At 29.1% G+C, this 20,712-nt stretch overlaps 1 long non-coding RNA gene and 2 pseudogenes across 1 annotated transcript; 2 read left to right on the top strand and 1 right to left on the bottom strand.

Moving 5' to 3' along the window:
- Positions 1 to 1,476: 1,476 nt before the first annotated feature.
- On the top strand, positions 1,477 to 3,164 carry LOC122856382 (annotated as a pseudogene).
- Positions 3,165 to 7,970: 4,806 nt separating this feature from the next.
- On the bottom strand, positions 7,971 to 10,381 carry LOC122857621. Its single transcript, XR_006374246.1, has 6 exons — positions 10,276 to 10,381; positions 9,877 to 10,200; positions 8,703 to 9,812; positions 8,502 to 8,566; positions 8,214 to 8,432; positions 7,971 to 8,142 (listed from the first exon to the last, which is right to left on the bottom strand). It is a non-coding gene; the product is annotated as an uncharacterized LOC122857621 (long non-coding RNA).
- Positions 10,382 to 14,277: 3,896 nt separating this feature from the next.
- Positions 14,278 to 17,515, top strand: LOC122857622 (annotated as a pseudogene).
- The last annotated feature ends 3,197 nt before the right edge of the window (positions 17,516 to 20,712 follow it).

Below are 20,712 nucleotides of genomic sequence, written 5' to 3' on the forward strand. Positions count from 1 at the left end.
ATAAAAAAATACTTGACTAGTAAATTAAAAGTGATATTAAAAACATACAGGTATGTGTCAAATTAACTTCTTGAATAATATTATTATTAATAAACAAATTAATCTTATTTTTTCGATTAGTAACACTCGGAAAAATATCTACAAATTCTCAATAGACATCAGCAAGCATGACATTATGGATTTATTTTAATTTTAATTTATTGGATCATGAAAAAGTATGTGTTCATAAATTTTCAAATAATTTTATCCTTGACAAATAATTTATAATGTTATTGTTTAGATATCAAACAACTTGGATAAACAAATATAGTGTCCTAATAGACATCAACAATCATGTCACTACGAGTGTCAGGATCACTTCATTCATTTTTTGTACAGAAAACATCACCAAAACTATGAATGCCTGAATTGTTTTTTATCATCACTACAACGTCATGAGTTTAATGGATAAATTTCAGTAAGCTTGAATACAATTTAAAAGTTCAACTAAAAAAATTACTTATTGTATATTAATCAGCAACACACAAATGTCAGTTTTACGAGGTTATGCCAAGTGTAAACTTTGTTGATGTGAATTGTTCAAGAATTATTTGGTGCTAAACACTGGACATTATTAATCATCAATGATGATATTTTAAAATTCTACTTATTGAACTTCATAGTTACATGTCATTACATTCATAATTAATCATGGGTAATGTCATTTACAAAAAATAATATTAGTGCTTGTGCTTTTTTTTTTTCCTTCTTTTTTGTCATATGACAATAAACTGATGGAGTAATTAATTTTTTTTATTTAAATATTATAGTTTATATTTTTAATAATTGTTTATATCTTTATTTACAGATATAATTATCGAAATGAATCCAAATGTAGAAATTCAAAATCTACAACATACCTATAAACTTTGATTGACTGAAAATGAAAATAAATTATGGATTTTTCCGTTTAAAAATAATATTGAAGATCATCTTTTGGAGTATAAAGACATATTTTGATGCAGCAAATAATCTATGGAATTAAGTTGCATTTTCATTATTATATTTCTATCATATTCTTGAGCCTAATTTTACAAAAGTACACCAGCAATAACTGTACATGTTCCAAGTGCTGATAATCCAGTTCTTGAATCAAATAATAAAACTGAGAGCCAAATTAAAAATGCTCGTTTAGCATTATTTGCAACACCAAAAAAATTTATAAATAAATATTAAATTATTAATATTTTTGATTCATGTTGTCGATAAAATTATCTGTGAGTAACTGGACTAATATAATCGATTAGTACATATGCTGTTATACTTTGAAAATGAAAAAAATATACCATTTTAAATCAATGGTAACAGTAAATAATGATGCACTACTTTTAAATGTTTCTATAAAACTAACAGCAACATAATTTACTGCATTTAGAACAAGTTGTAAATCTTGATGTTTATTTGTACATTCCACATGGCTAATACATTTGTATAAAATTGGCTGATAAAATATTGCCACAAAAGCTACGTGATTTAGTACCAGAATCACAGGCATATATGGATTTACTTGCATTTGAAAGAAAAATTAGATACAACAATCATGTGTAAAAGACTGGATATACAAGAGGCATTAAAACGTCCAATGAAACAAAAAAGAAATTTACGTATAGGTATTTATATCAAATACATTTTATTCAGCAAAAGAAGCTGGTGAAGGTGAAGAAGGTTCTGTCGCATCATGGGAACTTAGAGTTGAAGGAAGACTTTTACACGATACAAAAAATGATGCAAACAAGGTAAATGATACAGTGAAGTATAATTATTTTATTGAAATATGTATTACAATTATTATCATCATTATTTTATTTTTTTTAATTAAGGTCAAACGAAAATTTTCATCATTTTTCAAAAGTTTGGTTATTGAATTGGACAAAGATTTATATGGTCCAGATAATCATATGGTTAAATGGCATCGTACATTGACACCTCAAGAAACTGATGGTTTTCAAGTAAAATGTCCTGGTGATAAAAATGTTCGATGCACAATTCTTTTACTTTTGGATTATCAGCCACTCCAGGTAAATCTAGAAAAAAATATAATAGTATAAAATGAATTAACTTGTATTAGATTAATAATTTGATGTTTTTTTAAATGCTCAGTTTAAATTGGATCCAAGACTGGCTCGTTTGTTGGGTGTTTATACACAAACTCGACCTGTTACAATATCAGCACTTTAGCAATATATAAAAACTCATAAACTGCAAGATTGTCATGAGCGTGAATTTATAAATTGTGAGAAATATTTGGAGCAAATATTTACATGTCCACGTATGAAATTTGCTGACATTCCACAACGTTTAAGTCCATTATTACATCCACCACATCCAATTGTTATAAATCATGTTATAAGTGTTGAAGGAACAGAAAGAAAACAAACAGCTTGTTATGATATTGATGTTGAAGTCGATGATACATTAAAAACTCAAATAAATAATTTCTTATCATCAACAGCAAGCCAACAAGATAATTATGAAAAGTTTATATTCACTAAAAATATACCATAAAGCCAAAAATCAAAGTGCTAGAGGATGTAATAATCCATCTTTCGATTTAGTAATAAACAACAATTGTGTATCTTAATTTCGTTTGATATGTAATTGATGATTTTTGTCATGATTTTCATACAAGTATGATGATGTGATGAAACACCTATGCGTACGTTATTTGCACGTACAGTTTTTCCACTAAGCATGATGCATTTGTTGAATTAAGTAATTGACAACAATCATCACTTTAAAATTTAATTTATAAATGACATTTTAAATAACAGTCATATATATTAAATGTTTATCAAAACATGTCAGAATTTTTGTTGTACTCTCTTTTTTTGATTGACAGTTTAAATAATTTTATTTATGACAACATTATCTTATTTTATTTTTTGAGTAATGTGTTTATTAATTTACTTTTCATATTAATATTATTTTATTGGATAAATTGGCTCTCGTCTATTTGCAGGAAATATATAGTTATTTATTTTATTCCAAGATCTAAAAAAATAAATATAAATATTGTAAAAATATGTAGATATAATATTACCTGAGTAAAATTATTTCATCATATGAGTCTAGTTTTAACTGGTACACCATGCACGATACGAAATTAGTCATTATCATGAAATGTAAAAAATTAACCACTGTTGACTGTTGCCTCGTGCTTTTGTAATTGATTAAATAAATTTCCTTAAAAAAAATTAATGATATAATTGATTTTTTTAATTTATGAAATAATTAATATTTACCTTATTTCATATCATCTTTCCTGTGTCTGTTCCTTCGTTTCTTAAAAAAATTGTACCAACATCTGGATTTTTAAAAAATTTTTTAGCAAACCTTGAATTTATTTCACATTATTCTGTCATTTTTATTCGTTATTTCTTACATTTTTCAATTTTTTAAATAAAATAATTAATGACCAACACATAAAGAAAAATTATCTGTATTATAAATGCTTGAAATATTTTTTATTTAAAAAAAAATTTTTTTTTTTCATGAGGTTTGTTTTTACCGCCTTTTCAGTAGTAATTCGATCTGTCGATCTCTCCGACACTTAAACTGAACACAGGCAAACTGAACACAGGGAAACAAAGGAAAATTTTTATCCTTTGTGACTCAACCACTTAACACTTTTCTCGGATTAAGACCAGTGACTGAAGTGTCAGCAATAATAAAAAATTACAACGTATTTTAAGAATTGTCGTCATTATGTAATAATAATCGTTGATTGACAATATTGATTATATCGATTTTTAAAAATATTATTAAAACAGTTATTTTGTCTGAACTTGTTTTTTCCTTTTTTTTTTTTTTTTATCTTTACAAGGTCACGTTGTGAAAATTAAAGGGTATTTTTGTTAAAGTGAAATTTATATATATTCTGATTTCAATGCACAAAGTTTTGTTTTTATTATAATTTTTTTTGTGTGATAAAAAAATAAAAAATAAATAATAATGAATATTGATTTATACGTACAAACTTTTTTTTTATCATCTTTTTTTTTGTGTTATTGAATAACAAAAAATAAATATTAGTCAATAATAAAATAATAAAAACTTTATTCCTGTGACTTTTTTAAATGATTAAAAAAAATGACCTCAAAAAGAAGAAGAGGATATTTTTCACCAGTGCAACCACGAAAATTAAAAGAGTGGGATAATGATGTATCAATAAGCCCAAAAAATGGTATATGTTTAAATTCACAGTTTCAAGGTGCTATCTATTCACTTTATAAGTATATGAAAGAAGAATATTTACATAAGGGGTCCAAAAGACCACTCAAGGAAGTTTAGTAAGTTAATTTATATTTAACGTTTGATATAACAGCATTTAATATCAATAATAGCAGTTGATAAATATCTTCTTATTTCTATTTGAATATTTGTATATATAAAGCTCTTTCATAAATTAATTTCTTTATTTTAATAAATGCAGTGAACGAGTAGCTGATGCTCTTAACATATGTACAAAAACTGTGAGAAAATATGTCAACGTTGGATTGAGTGGTACACCATTTGAAACCCCTGGTAAAAAAAGACCAAGAGCAAAGCCAAAACGAGATATCAAAGAAGATTTAAAAGTACAAATTAGAGAGTCTGTTTATGATTTGTGTAATCAACGTCGTTATGTAACCGTTGCTTTACTTTTGCTGAAATTAAAGTATGTATTATTTTTATTTAATAAAATTTCATTGATTATGTAGCATGAATCTATTTTCTTGTGTTGTTTATATATGTTCTTTTCTCTTGGTAATTGTTACAGAGAGATTAATAAAGAATTTCAATGCTCCAATGAGACTTTGAGAAAAATTTTATATGATTTGGGTTTTAAATATTTACGTCGAGATGGAAGGGTTTATTTGATAGAGCAACCATATATTGCTGCCCAAAGAATACGCTATTTAAAGAGAATAGAAAAAGCCATACACGATAATCAACCTATATATTATACTGATGAGACATGGACATTTCAGTATGGTTCCAATAAAGTAAGAGACTGGCAAGATGGTTCTACTAAGAGTTGTCAAAGCAGGACTTTATCAACTGGTTCCAGGTATATTGTCTGTCATGCAGTTGGAAAAGATGGATGGGTTGAAGGAGCTCATCTTTATCTTGAGTGTGGTGCCAAGCCCAAACCTGGTGATGATTATCACAATGAGATGAACTCGGCCACATATGAGCAATGGATGCAGACTCAGCTCATCCCGAATTTGCCACCAGATAAACCATGTTTAATTGTGATTGATAATGCACCTTACCACTCCAGATTGATTGATAAATGCCCTACCAACAATGATAATAAAAAAACTTTGAAGGAATGGTTGACAAGCCATCATGTACCATTTGATCCTAAAGCAAAAAATTCAGCTCTTCTTGCTTTATGTCAAATGAAGAGTCAAGAATTAGGGCGACAATATGTTATAGATGACTGGGTATCTAAAAACAGTCAACATGAAGTGGTCAGATTACCACCATATCACTGTTTTTACAATCCTATTGAAATGCATTGGGGAATTGCAAAAATACGTTATGATAAAGAAGTAGGGCCAAATCATAAATTCTGTAAAAAAATTGGAGAAAGTGTTTGGAATATGTGCTTGAATGCAATAACGCCAGAAATCTCTAAAAAAATATGTGAAAAAGTTGAAAGATTAGTTTCAAAACATTACAATCGTCAAATATTAAATTTAGAAGATGAAGAAATCATTAATTTAGATTTATTAGCCAAGGACATTGAGCCAAAGTTGATAGTTCCAGAGCATACTCTTCAACTGTACGAAGACAGTTATTTATAAATGAAGATTTTTCTGATAATGAACAACTTAAATCATCACATTGTAATCAAGATTCAGGATCACACGATAATTTAGAGCAGCTCACATCTAGTATTCAGCAGGTTGTCTTAAATGATTCATTGGTTGTCACGCAAGAAATGCAGATGGATTTATCAATGGCAAATTCAATTTTTTCTTCTCAAAGCATAAGCCAAAATTTTATGGACAATAATGATCCATGGCTTAACTATAACTTGTATAATGATTGTGACAATGCAATGAGTGATCCAATTTTTTTTTCTGAATGCCATAATAATGTTCATCAAGAGGAAGACCCAGTTGTAGTATCCCAAGATACTAAATTGAAACTTGATTTCATGAAGCTGCTATCCCAAGAAAAAATTTCAATAGCAGGTGATGAGATATCTGGTGATCAAGAATCAATTGAAAGCAGCAGTCCATCAACTTGGGTACTGAATTGGCTTGGTAAATCTAATAAAACCATAATTCCAAATACAATTAATATGAAAGTAACAGTGAAAGATTTAAATACACTGAGACCACGTCAGTGGTTAAATGACATCATTATTGATGCCTACTTTCAAATGATAAAAAAAAGAGACCCTTCAGTGCATGTATTTTCTTGCAATTTTTTTAATAATTATTTTACACGCTCATACGATGGGGTCCAAAGATGGTCAAAAGACGTAGATATTTTTTCAAAAAAAAAGCTACTTATACCAGTTCATTCAGATGGCTGCCATTGGTCTCTATGTTCAGTTGACTTTGATAAAAAAATTATTTCTTACTGGGATAGTATGAGACAGAATAATGAACCAGTAATGAAGGCCATGCTGGAATACCTTGGCTGTGAATTTAAATCAAAAAAAAAAAATGAATGGATAGATCGTGCCACTTGGAAATGTGTCCATGTATCAGAAAACATTCCATTACAAAATAATTCAGATGATTGTGGTGTGTTCGTATGTCAGTATGCTAACTATATATCTAGAAATGAGAGGTGTACATTCACTGCCAAAGATAGTCGACAAATAAGATTTTCAATGATGGAAGAAATTATTTTATCTGTACTAAAACCAGCATCAGGACATCATCAAGAAAAGCCAATATTACAAACAACAAATCAACAGTTGAAAACAATAAAAAATAGCCAACAAATAAAAGAGTCCATTTCATCTGATGAAAAAACTTCTTGGTCTCACATTGCAGCGAGTGTTGGTGTAGATTTTAATGTTTATAGATCTGCAACTTTTCACCAAGCTCATACAAGATTTCCACCTGAACGAAGAAATGCTCAGTGTACAGCAATTTGCACATATGCAATTGCTGCTCTTACACAACCTGCAGTAAAAATAACACAATTGTTATTAGATGAAATTTTAATACAAGGAGACAAATATTATGTTGCATGTCGAGAAGCTCAAGCAAATAAAAACATTCATCTTCATCCAGGAGAATTGTTAGATACATTTTTTGTTTCTGGTGAAGAAGTAAAAATTACAATTGATGAAGTTGGTATTGGAAATTTTATTGAAACATACGTCCAGGATTTAACTTTAGTTGTGGAAAATTGTGTTGCAATGTGTAGACCTGATGTTGATAAATATGGATTTTTATTTGTTGGCCATTCTCAAACATTAATGTTTAAAATAATATCGTCCACTGAAACGACATTTTTCTTATTCAACTCCCACAACGTAAATAGAGAAAATAAACATCCAACTGATTACGAAATTGAAGGAAAAGCAAGACTTTTCAAATGTTTTTCAACTAGAGCTCTCGTTGAACTGTTGTTGAAGGAACATCATCAACATCTTGATGGAAGATATTGGCAAGTGTATAGAATTACAAGGCTGTAGATTTTTTTTTTATTTAAATCAAATAGATTATTTATATAAAAAAGTAAGTATTAAAAAATATATTTGAAGTTAAACAAAAAATTAAATGTTTATTTTTTATCATCTACTTTTTTTTTGGTTTTTTTTTCATACATATATATAAAAAAAAGTAAATGTTTTTAGTTTTATAATATGAAGAATAAATATATTTCTGAAAAATAAAAAAAAAAGATATAACTAAAAAAAATTTTTTTATGATGATAAAATTGTTTATTTTATTACCAATTACTGCTTGCTGCTACAATTATGTAGTGCATAAAAACGTAATCCATATTGAATATTAAAAGGTAGATGTGAACGTCTTGATCTATAAATCTGCCACCAATCACTGACCTAACATGTGTCGATGAATTATTACCAGCATTTATTGTTTTAACTTTTTTTAATTGTTAGTAAAATGATCAATTAAAAACCTATGAAAAAAATTGACACAAATTAATAAACAAAAATATATTCCACTTATTTCTATACTTTTAATTTATACCTGAGCAAGTCTTTATGGCACAAGTTCTGTAAATACTGCAGCAGTTATTAATGACTTTTTATGAGTAGCACGTTGTTGTGCATAATCAGCATTAACATCATATGGCAATAAATTATAATTTGACACAACCGAATCATCCTGTCAATTTTTTTTTACCAGGAAAATAATCAGTTGTTATTGGTAAACATGCTGGTATTATTAATGACTTCCAATCAACACCTGTAAAAATTATTAATTTGTTTGTTAAAATAAATAGGAGCTAAATTTATCATTGTTAGAAACCGTTACCTATAACTGCTGTAAAGTTGTGAACACAAATCATCATCATCCATGTTTTTTAATTTCTCCAACTTCTGTATGAAACAAATGATTTTAATTTTTTTTTTGTTTCGTCATTTATTTATTTTGTTTTTAATACACATAATGATATGGAATTTTTATCTTATTTTAGTAACATGTATTTTAATTAATATAAAAAATAATACTTACAATCATTGAAGTTAGCTTTAGATTGATTTTCTGGTGTTGATGTATTTGCTTGATGATGATGTTGTTGAAACAAGTCACCAGCTGGTCTTAGTTAATATAGAAATAATAAATTTTCAATAAATTGATGATTCAAAAATCAACAATCCTTTTGAAAAAATATGAGTCTAACGACGTCTATTCCTAGTTAGTTTAACATTAACATAAGAACGATCAAATGGATTGAAAGATCTTTTTTTTCCAGATTTTTGTGATGTTGAAAATTAAATAACTGTATCTATTGGACTCCCAGCACTTCCAGATATTTGTCTGTATGACAATGACAATGTTGTGTCAATAAATTCACTTTTTGTTGAATTTTTATTACCAATATTTGTATCACTAGCTGAATGTTTTCCTATAATTCCATCATTTCTATCTGGTATTAAAATAGCAGCACTTTTTGTTATCAATTATGTAATATCAGTTGGTGAATGACTAATACGTGGATCAGATATTTTACGTTTTATAATTTGCGTTTAATAATCACCAACACGAACAAGATCACTGCCAACACCATTATCAATTATTCTTTGTTTTGTAAAATTTGTTAATTCTTTATCAACTTCAAATACATCAACACCTGGTGTCGCGACGAGTTTTATCAAAACTTCTATCAAGATCTTTTAATAAAATTATCATGTGCTGCTGTTGAATTTGTTGGTGTTGGTATTGTTATACCTGGTTTTTTATGATAATTCAATACACTTGTTGAATAATTTGTAAATACTTTACGTAGCTTAAAAAATATATTATTCCAATCTTCACATTTTTAATTTTGTACAGCAATTCTATAAAAATCTTCATAATATCTACCAAGATAATTTTTTTGTAAATAATCACATATGTAATTTGGAAAATCATCAATATTTTTAGCTTCATAAAATTTACGTAAAAATAATACAACTGTTACTTTATGATTAATCCTATTTTTTTTCATTTTTGATATAATTCAGCTAAAAATCCATGAGTTGCTTTTTTAAAATATAAATCACTATGTACATCAAAATCCCACATTTCACATCTCATTTCAATAAATAAATAAACCATACTTGTTGATGAACGAAAAACAACCTGTTTTAATTAATTATTTTCAATTATTATTGTATATATTTTTCATTTTATTATTTATATTTACCTTTGTATCATTTGTTATGACACCAGAACAGCACAACATAACCAAGCAGATCAATCACCTGGTACATCAAGATAATGACCAAGAAAGCTTGAAATTGTTCTAATTATGGATCACCCTTATGTCTTTTACCAATTTTATGATAAACATAGATGTTTTGATAATAATTTAAAGCTTCAAGTTTGTTTTTATGAAGTATAAATTTGTCGAGTATAGACATTTTAATTTTGATGTTTCATCTGTATTATAACTTTCACCCTGGTCAATGCAAGGATCCATGTTCTCCATACAAATAATCAATAATATTTTTTAAATTATTCAACATTGCTAAAATATAAATGTTTTTATTATTCAAAGATGAATTCATTAATTTATTACAGATTAATCTTTATAAATACTTACCTATTTTAAATCAAAATTCTTATAGGTATATTGTTTGTTTTTTTATAATTTATCTTCTGTCTAGCAATTCACAAATTGATAACAAAATCAAAATATTATTAAAAATATAATACTTTTTTTATTTTTAATTAAAAAATCATAAATGTTGTAATGTTGACAAAAAAAAAAAACAAACACTGACACGTGAAGATACAGGTTAAGCTAGGTAAATAAAAAACAAAAAATATAAATAATATTCAGCCATCTTGGTGTTTTCACACTGATCACACGGACACTCGATGAGAACATTATTTTCAATGTGTGAGTTACAGAATAAATAAACTGCGCATGATTGAAATCGTGATACTGGTTATGGAAGGGGAAGCCTGAGGCTTGGGTGGAGAGAACTTGGTGGAAGTCATTCAGTAGGACGACTGTATTTACTTATTACCCTAGGGTAGAGATGTGCGATATCCGCCGATGTATCGAAGGACGCGATATTGCCCGATATCGACGATATTTCTATTCGATATCAGCAGTCCAATTCACAGGGCAAATTTTTTACAATTTAGGGCTTTTTTTGCCGCTAATGGCACTTGTAAAGATTTTTTTTATATATATTTTACATATAAAAGCTTCACAAGCACCGTGAGTGGTGAAAAAAAGCCCTAAATTGTAATGCCCTGCAGTTCAATTCACAGGGCATTACAATTTAGGGCTTTTTTCATCCACCGGTGGCGCTTGTGGAGCTTTTACATGTAAAATCTATATAAAAAAAATTTTACAAGCGCCATTACCGGCAAAAAAAAGCCCTAAATTGTAAAAAATTTGCCCCGTGAATTGGACTGCTGTGAATTGGACTGCCGTAGCCATCAAATATCGGATATCAGATATATATCCGATATCATTTTCCAAATATCGTCGCGAAAAATATTAGGTGCTTTCTTTTGGGTGTTTATTTTTTTTCCTATTTTTTGCGCGCATACGCAGTTCAATGCGCTGTCAGCAAAAAGTCAGTTTGCAACAGCGTAGCACATGAGGGGCTGGATCAGTTACATGTTAATTCTTATTTTTGAAGAATTATTCGTTCTACGCCACCGCTCTTTCCTCATGTTTGCATAATATGCGCATGTGCGTGATCATGTGCATTAAAGTGAAAAAAAATAAATACACAAAAGAAAGCACCTATTGACTGACTTTACCAGGGAATAATCTAGATGTTTCTGGTAATAAATGGACTATGGCATAAAACTTGTTCGAAAAACTATGCTAGTGGCCACATGCCTTAAACATAGTTTAAAACATCCTTAGTTTTATCTATTTGTATAAAACATCTTCCTCTAGCGTTGAAACTTGGAACTATCATCAAAAGTAACTAAAATGAATTACAATCCTGAAAAAGATCTCAGGAATTGATGTGACATATTTAGCACAAGCAGTAGCTAAAGGCTTGTGGCCACTAGCATAGTTTTTCGACCAAGTTCTATGTCATAGCACTATGGAAGAAAAAGTTAACATATAACGGCTATCGAGCGGAGTTTCAACCGTTTTTTGAAATTGTTTCAGCTGTACCAACTTGCTTAGAAACACATAAAAAATAAATAAAAATATAACCTTTCATATTTGTTGACAATTTGATATTTTGATAGTCAATCATTATACATATGTACTATACATGTGTAAATATAAACAAACAAATTTATTAATAACGCTAACCATTGTTGTTGTATTTTTTTAATGTTGGCTGTATCCAAAAAAACTAGTGTGAAGTTAGCGGTTCTATGCTGAAAATGCTGCGTGCAGTATTTTTTCAACATAGTCCTCAGCGGCCATTTTCTAGTAAATTTTTAGTAAGATATAGTGACACAAGTGCTATGGCATAGAACTTGGTCGAAAAATTATGCTAGTGGCCTTAAGGCAAAAATGTAGCTAAGAAAAGGATGTAACTAAGGAATTGATGTCGCTTAAAACATAATTTTTCTGGTTACTAATTCCTCAGCTACATCTTTTCCTTGACATTTTTATTTTTCTAAAACGAATAACATGTATTTTATTTGTTAAATAAATAAATGACTAAGAACAAGCGGTAGCTATGAAAAGATCCAAGAAATCCAATTCATTTTGTAATTGAATTCATTCTATAAATTTGATAACAATAAACAATTTTTAAAATATCAATAGTAAATGATATAAATGAATATAATTTCGTTTAGTTTATTAACAGTTAGCCGACAAGTAATGGGCCGACAAAAAAACAATAATTGTAGCTGATTGTACTTGGATTGTAGATGATTGTAATATATTTAGTTTTGTTTGTCAACCCCCTCATTAATTTTAATTAATTAATGAATATTTGGAGTTGCCAGATAGCCGACAATTTATAATTTTCAAATGGCTGATATTTTTATAGTAATAAGATGCTTAATCGATAGCAAATCGTTTGTACATCATTATTTTTCGTTTGTCATTGTTCAATAATTTTTATTTTTTTAAATATTAATTAAAAACTATTGTACTATTCATCCCCCTGTTAATTAGAACTTGCGCATGCGCGAGTACACTGATAAAAAATGACGACCAAATGTCATGTTGGTGTTGGGCAATGTTGAGGATTAATAAAATGTGTACAATGATAAACAATAACATTTTTTAAATAATCAACAACTAAGTAAATATCAAATTACTATCTTATCAATTCATTATAGTATTTAATAAAAAAAATAAATCAAACTTCAATATCTATTATTTTTTATCACTGTAACCGCGCATGCGCAAGTACTAATTAACAGGGGGATGAATAGTACAATGGTTTTTAATTAATATTTAAAAAAATAAAAATTATTGAACTATGACAAACAAAAAATAATGATGTACAAACGATTTGCTATCGATTAAGCATCTTATTACTATAAAAATATCAGCCATTTGAAAATTATGAATTGTCGGCTATCTGGCAACTTCAAGTATTCATTAATTAATTAAAATTAATGGAGGGGTTGACAAACAAAACTAAATATATTACAATCATCTACAATCCAAGTCCAATCAGCTACAATCATTGTTTTTTTGTCGGCCCATTACTTGTCGGCTAACTGTTAATAAACTTTCGTTTATATTATTCTAATTTATTCGAAGAAATCTGCCATACAGCTAGTAAAGCAGATCTGAAACCGATACTATAGAAAAGAAATAGGATTATCATAAGAACGAACATAACTCATATATATAATACTTCTATATTGCGCATAGGGTATAATTTTGTTCGAATTCATTACGGTGCAGACAATCTCTCTGTCGCAGTCATACTGCTCGACAAAAATCTTTTGCGCATGTCCAAATTATTATTCGAGAGAGAGCTCGGAAACATTCGGCAACGCACACAAATTCATTGCGTATACGTGTGAACCGAACGGATTATTTGGACTTGCGAAAAAATTTTTGTCGAGGAGTATCACTGCAACAGAGAGATTGTCGTCACCGTAATAAATCCGAACAGCCCACTTATGGGAAAGCATAGGCGATGCGCAATAAAGTAGTATTAAATACATGACATAACTAGACTTTGTCTGGGGACAAGAAGACTAGAAATACAGGAGGACTTACTCCCTATCTCGCCTGTATATAAAAACCGTTCCGCTATGTGATCGCCGCATAATTGAGGGGCGCTAGTAGTACCCGGTAACGTGCGCGACTTGTATCGCTTTTTTTCACAATGCGCACAATACAAACATACTCTGCACCCGTATTCAGAGGATGTTCTCATTAGGGTTGTTTCACTATGGCGCTTGTATATGGGGCCTATATAAAAATTTTATAGCGTTATCAGCGGTAAAAAATTTTGCCCCAGAATTGACTGCTGTAACCCGTATCTGCGGGCAAATTTTATACAAATTTAGGCTTTTTTGCCACTGATGGCGCTTATAAAATTTTTTTTATATAGATTTTACATATAAAAGCTCTACAAGCGCCACCGGTGGATGAAAAAAGCCCTAAATTGTAATGCCCTGTGAATACGGGTGCAGAAATCTATATAAAAAAAAATTTGATAAGCGCCATCAGTCAACTGTATTTAGTCCTTCAGTCGCCATAGTGAATGGTAAGCGAGGTGCCCGATAAAAACTGCCAAAACTGGTAAGAACCAGTAAAAACTCAAATATTTGCCAGAAAACTGAGGTCTATGACGAAGATCTAATCACAATGACTAATTCAGCAGATGTTGCAGTGGTAATTTCATTGAGTTATATTTTTCGATTTATACATAATTTCAATTTAGTACCATAATCAATATAATGTTTTCATCACATTCACATAGTTATTGTATTGCACTTATAGTTTTTTATTTGATTCATAGGTTTTTCCAAGTAACACTAACTAAAAGTGACCGTAATATACACTTTGGTAAAAATTCGACTTTACCATTATTTAGAATGTTTTTCTATTTTCTTATGTTGAATTCATTGTTATCTATTCAAGGAATTTGTGAAATCTTTCAACCTATCAAAATTCGAATATTTGTTAAATTTTTAAAATTTAAACTCATTCAAAAACATGTTAAAATAACAGGTAGTTGCATAAAAATATATTTCAGGTAAGAATGAATGCGTATCTCAATTTACGGCTCATCGAACGATGCAGGGAGCTGGAGAATCTCATAGATGAGTCAAGCACAGCAGAACTGCAGCTTGTGTTTCCAGCTTTAATCGATTCAATATTTGGACTGACGAATAAAATTGGATGGGGTCTACACAATATAAGTCTTACGAAAAATCCCCATGAGTATGAAGCATTTTTAAACTTCCTTGGACCTACAGGACCCATATTTTCACTATGCTACAAACTTCTCCCAGACTGTTATCTCAAGTATGATTTTCCAGTTTCATATCTGCCGGTAAGAAATATCATAATTGACGATTAATATTAAAATATCAATTTAAAAAGAAGGTGTAAAACTATAATTATTCTTTCAGACAAAAATAAGAACTATGCTCGAAGAAGGAATTATTCCCCCTTTTTATTCAGACAAATTAAAAGATGATCAAAGCTCACGTCTTCCTCAAGTACTTTCAATGAACCCATACGAATATTATATTTTTCATTTCGCCTATCATTTATCAAATCCTGGCTTCAGCTTCAGCCAACAGAAAATGTTTGATGAACTGGGAAACAATTTACGTCCAACTTGCCAATTTATATTTGCAACACTTTTGCCACGTGATAATTCAACAGTATTACCGTTAATTGGTCCATATGTGAAAAAATACCACCCCGAAAATTAATGCAGACACCCGAAGCTAAAAGGTATGAAAAATTGATTTCTATTCTTACATTGAAGTAAACTCAATTACTAAAAGATAATAGATATGGTTTTAACTATAGATTCCAGACTCCAAGAATTTTAAGAACAATACTTTCACCAGTTTCGATAAATACTCAAGGAACACCACAGCAACAAATGTCTTTCTCAAGTTTGGCGAAGTGAAACAGTTGTACAAGTTTTTGGACTTTTGCTCGAGTATACCGAAGAAGAAAAATTAATTTCACCTTTGGATTCTCGATTACCACCGTCTTTACCACGAAGACATAGCATCCATTCTGGTGAACACATTCGTCTCGTTCGCGCGTTTATTAAAACACTTCATGAATTTGCTAACAGTTCAAGAGGTGATAAAAGTGCAATGGATGAATTAAAAAGAATCATATTACCATCAGTTCAAGGAAAAATTTATATTTCTAAGAAAAGCTATTCATCACTGGCCACTTGACAGCTCATTTCGACTTATATTAGAGGCATGGTTAAGTTTTATTCAGCCGTGGAGATACGTTCGAAAATTTTGTAGTGAAGGGTAAATAGCTATTTTTTCTATACAATGTTATATTTTATTATTATAAAAATTATAATTTTAGAAATCTAGAAGGTGACGAAAGAGGAAAGATTAATGATCCTTCTAGATGGATGTCGTTTGTAGCAAATAATTTACTGGCCTATACAGCAATATTTGAGCAACTGTTACCCAGATTTATTAGAACTGATTTGGTTGCACCGAAAAATGCTCTTATGCTTTTTCGAGTTACAAAGGTATTTTCGCAACCTCATTTAGCTGAAATGTTGATAGAAACAGAAAGTTGTATGGATGATGCTAATGTTAGTCGAGGAGGCAAGATAACAGCAACACAGTGGAGTGCAATAGTTAAACAACAAATACTTGAACTAGAAGGACCTAACTATAAGTACAATCCAATGTTTTCTGAATCAACAATTTCAAAAATTATTTGGTTTTTAAGTACTATTAAACAGGCGCATTTAACAGCGACGAGTATCGTTGAAGCACTTGAAAAAAGACGACTGGAAAAAAAAATTTTCCTAACAATTTGGGAATTTTTTAATGGTGAAGAAAGTTCTACTGATGATATTGGATTAACTGATAGGAAAAAAGTACCCGGATTTTTGCTTAATTCTCAACAGCAAATTATTGAAATATTCCAAGTATGTAGCATAAATTTATATACATAATCATTGTCATTGTTATTTACCACTTAATATTTTTCAGATCAGGCTTGAAGATACTCCCAGAGTTGCTATTGTAGCAGATCAAGAATACCATGATAGTATTTTGTCAACTTCTTTTTCACATCAATCACAATTTGATTCAAGTGTTGATACTCATAGGCCAGGAGTTTTTGTACGTATTCAAGAAGAGCGTCACCAATTTCGATACATCGAGTATATGGGAGATCCAGAAGTACAACCAGTACGTTCAAACGAATGTGCTTTTCTTGTTCGTACCTTGTATAAGATATGTGAAATCATCAACTCTAAGGTATTTTTTAGTTCAATTTCTCAATTTTATATTGATTTATTGTTATTTTACAAAAAAAAAAACTTTTTCAATTACTCCACTAATTTATGTATCAATTATTTAGTACGAACGTGAGATAACAAATTCATATTGGCGTAATGATATGATTGGTCGTATGGCCAAGAGAATTCTTCAACCGCCAACAATTGTCAGATGTCTACCTAAACGGACTTCGAAAGGCTTTACACTTGCTCAAGAAAGTGAATTGTCTCCAAGATTGTCTCTCAGAATTTTAGCGAGTTACAATTTTTTAGTTATTCTAATCTTGAGTATTCTGGTTTTTCGGTTTTTTGAGTATGGCACTTATATGTATATATTTTGCCTTATTTGCTGGACATTTTATACACTGATCGAAACAGCATGTAATTTTTAAATTTAATAATATGGATGGCGTGTAAACTCAATGAGTTATCATTTTATTTCCCAATAGTCATGAAGTTGAAGTTGTTGTTTATTTTTTTTCAGATTACATATTTTTTTAATCCTTATTTTGTTTGGCTTTAACATATATTTACCACAACTGGTAGGATTATATGCTACCGGTAATCTACAGGTAGCTTACCAGTAACTACTACTGGTAGATAACTGGTAGCTCCTACCCATGGAGGTGTATATTCACCTCCATGCTCCTACCAGTAATTTCCAACCAGTATATTACTGGAATTCTACTGGTAGATACTACCAGTAGGAACTACCAGTAATCTACCAGTAGAATTCCAGTAAAAAATTACTGGTATCAACTACCAGTAGTCTACTGGTAGATTACTGGTAAATCATTTTGATAAACCCGAAAGCCTCAGCATTAGAGTATTTGCCGTAATAAATATCACGCTTGCTTGTAATAATATTATTGAATAAATTAATATTTTACGGCATACAGCTAAAGTATAAATGCAGCTAAAAAAATCTATTTTTTTTAAAAGAAAAATGTCCCAGAAGAAGATGTAGCTGAGGAATTAATGTTGCTCGAAACATAATTTTTCTAGCCACATTGATTCCTGAGCTACATTTTTCCCTTAGCTACTGCTTGTCCTATATATAAATTCATTTATTTAATAAATAAAGTAAATGTAATTTAATTTTTGAAGGATAAATATGTCTAAAGAAAAGATGTAGCTAAGGAAATAATGTAGCTAAGGAATTAAAGTTGCTTTAAACATAATTTTTCTGGCCACATTAATTTCTTAGCTATATCTTTTCCTTAGCTACATCTTTTCCTTGGGGATTTTATTTTCGAAAAATGAAAAATTATATTTTTTAGTCATTACAAAAATAAAAATCGCAAGAACAAGCAGTAGCTAACGAAAAGATGTAGCTAAAAAATTAAGGTTGCCAAAAAATTATGTTTTAGGCAACATTAATTGCTTAAAAAATAATTTCTTGGCAACCTTAATTCCTTAGCTAAGGATGTAGCTAAGTAATTGAGGCTGCCAAAGAATTATGTTTCACGGAAACAATCCCTTAGTCACATTAACTCCTTAGCTATATCTTTTCCATAGCTACTGCATGTAAATACTGCATGTAAATTTATTTTCCAAAAATACAAATGTCTAAGGAAAAGCAGTAGCTAAGGTAAAGATGTAGCGAACATTATGCATTATTTTCGAAATAATTCTTTGTCAATTCCTTAGCTACTGTTTTCCTGACATTTTTTTTATTTTATAAATAAAATACATGTAAATTTATTTTTAAAAATACACATTTCCAAGGAAAAGCAGTAGCTAAGAAAAAGATGAAGCTAAGGAATTAGGTTGCCAGAATTATGTTTCGAGGAAATAATTCCTTAGTCACATTAATTCCTTAGCTACATCTTTTTATAGGACATTTTTTATTTATTTTATAAATAAAGAACATGTAAATTTATTTTTCAAAAATACAAATGTCCGAGGAAAAGCAGTAGCTAAGGAAAAGATGTGGCTAAGGAATTAATGTGACTATGGATTATTTCCTTGAAACATAATACTTTTGCAGCCCAATTCTTAGCTACTGCTTTTCCTTGGACATTTGTATTTTTGAAAAATAAATTTACATGTATTTTATTTATAAAATAAATAAAAAATGTCCAAGGAAAAGCAGTAGCTAAGGAAATATTTCCTTGAAACATAATTCTTTGGCAGCCTCAATTCCTTACCTACATCTTTTCCTTAGCTACTGCTTTTCCTTGGACATTTGTATTTTTGAAAAATAAATTTACATGTAATTTATTTATAAAATAAATAAAAAAGGAATTAATAAAGGAATTAATGTGACTAAGGAATTCTTTCCTTGAAACATAATTTTTTGGAAACATTAATTCTTTAGCCACATTAATTCCTTAGCTACTGCTTTTCCTTGGACATTTGTATTTTGAAAAAAAAAATTTACATGTATTTTATTTATAAAATAAATGAAAATGTCCATAGTAGCTAAGGAATTAATGTGACTAAGAATTATTTCCTTGAAACATAATTTTGGCAGCCTCAATTCCTTAGCTACATCTTTTCCTTAGATACTGCTTTTCCTTAAATTTTGTATTTTTAAAAATAATTTACATGTATTTTATTTTATAAATGAAAAATGTCCAAGAAAAAGCAGTAGCTGGAAAAGATGTAGCTAAAGAATTGAGGCTGCCAAAGAATTATGTTTCAAAATAATTCTTAGTCACATTAACCTTTAGCTACTGCTTTCCTTTTGGACATTTTTTATTTATTTTATAAATAAAATACATGTAAATTTATTTTCCAAAAATAAATAAAACCTAAGTAGGTAGCAGGAAAAGATGTAGAAGGAATTAAGTTGCCAAAGAATTATATTTTCAAACATTATTTTCTTGAAACATAATTTTTTGGCAACCTCAATTCCTTAGCTACAACTTTTCCTTAGCTACTGCTCGTCCTTGGTATTTTTTTATTCATTTAATAAATAAAATACATGTAATATTTTTATAACCAAAATTTCTTATGAAAAGTAGTAGCTAAGGATTGTGGCCAGAAAATTATGTTTAAGCAACATTAATTTTTTAGCTACATCTTTCTCCTTAGTAATCCATTTATCTGTAAATAAAAACACATGGAATTTAATAAATAATAAAATTAATAAATAATAAAACTCCATGTGAAGGAGAAGATGTAGCTAAGAAATTAATGTTGCTTAAAACATAATTTTCCTGGCCAAATTAATTCTTTAGCTACTGCTTTCCCTTGGGTGTTTTTGTTTTTAAAAAAAATATCACATATGTATTAATAATAAATAAAATAATATTTGAGCACCCTTCTTTGGTTTTGTTGACAACGTCAGCCAACAGATGAAGAGTTCAACAAATTCATGCAATGTGCATTCAAAAGTACCAAAAATCGTAGGGCTGAAAAAACTAAAACAGCCGGAGCAGCATAGATCGACATTTAAAAAAAAAAAAACTTTACAAATAATAATTAATTTTCCTGTTCTATTAATTATATTATATTTAATCCATTTTATAAAATTTTCATCAAAATATACAATATATTTATTCATGTAGATTTTATTCGAAATATTTATTTATAAAATTATATATTCATCACAAAACTATATATGTTTCTACATTTATTTCCTGTTTAATCATCATGCTTAAATTTATTTTTGT

Source organism: Aphidius gifuensis, linkage group LG5 (genome assembly GCF_014905175.1).
Source record: "Aphidius gifuensis isolate YNYX2018 linkage group LG5, ASM1490517v1, whole genome shotgun sequence".
Taxonomy (NCBI): Eukaryota; Metazoa; Arthropoda; class Insecta; order Hymenoptera; family Braconidae; genus Aphidius; species Aphidius gifuensis.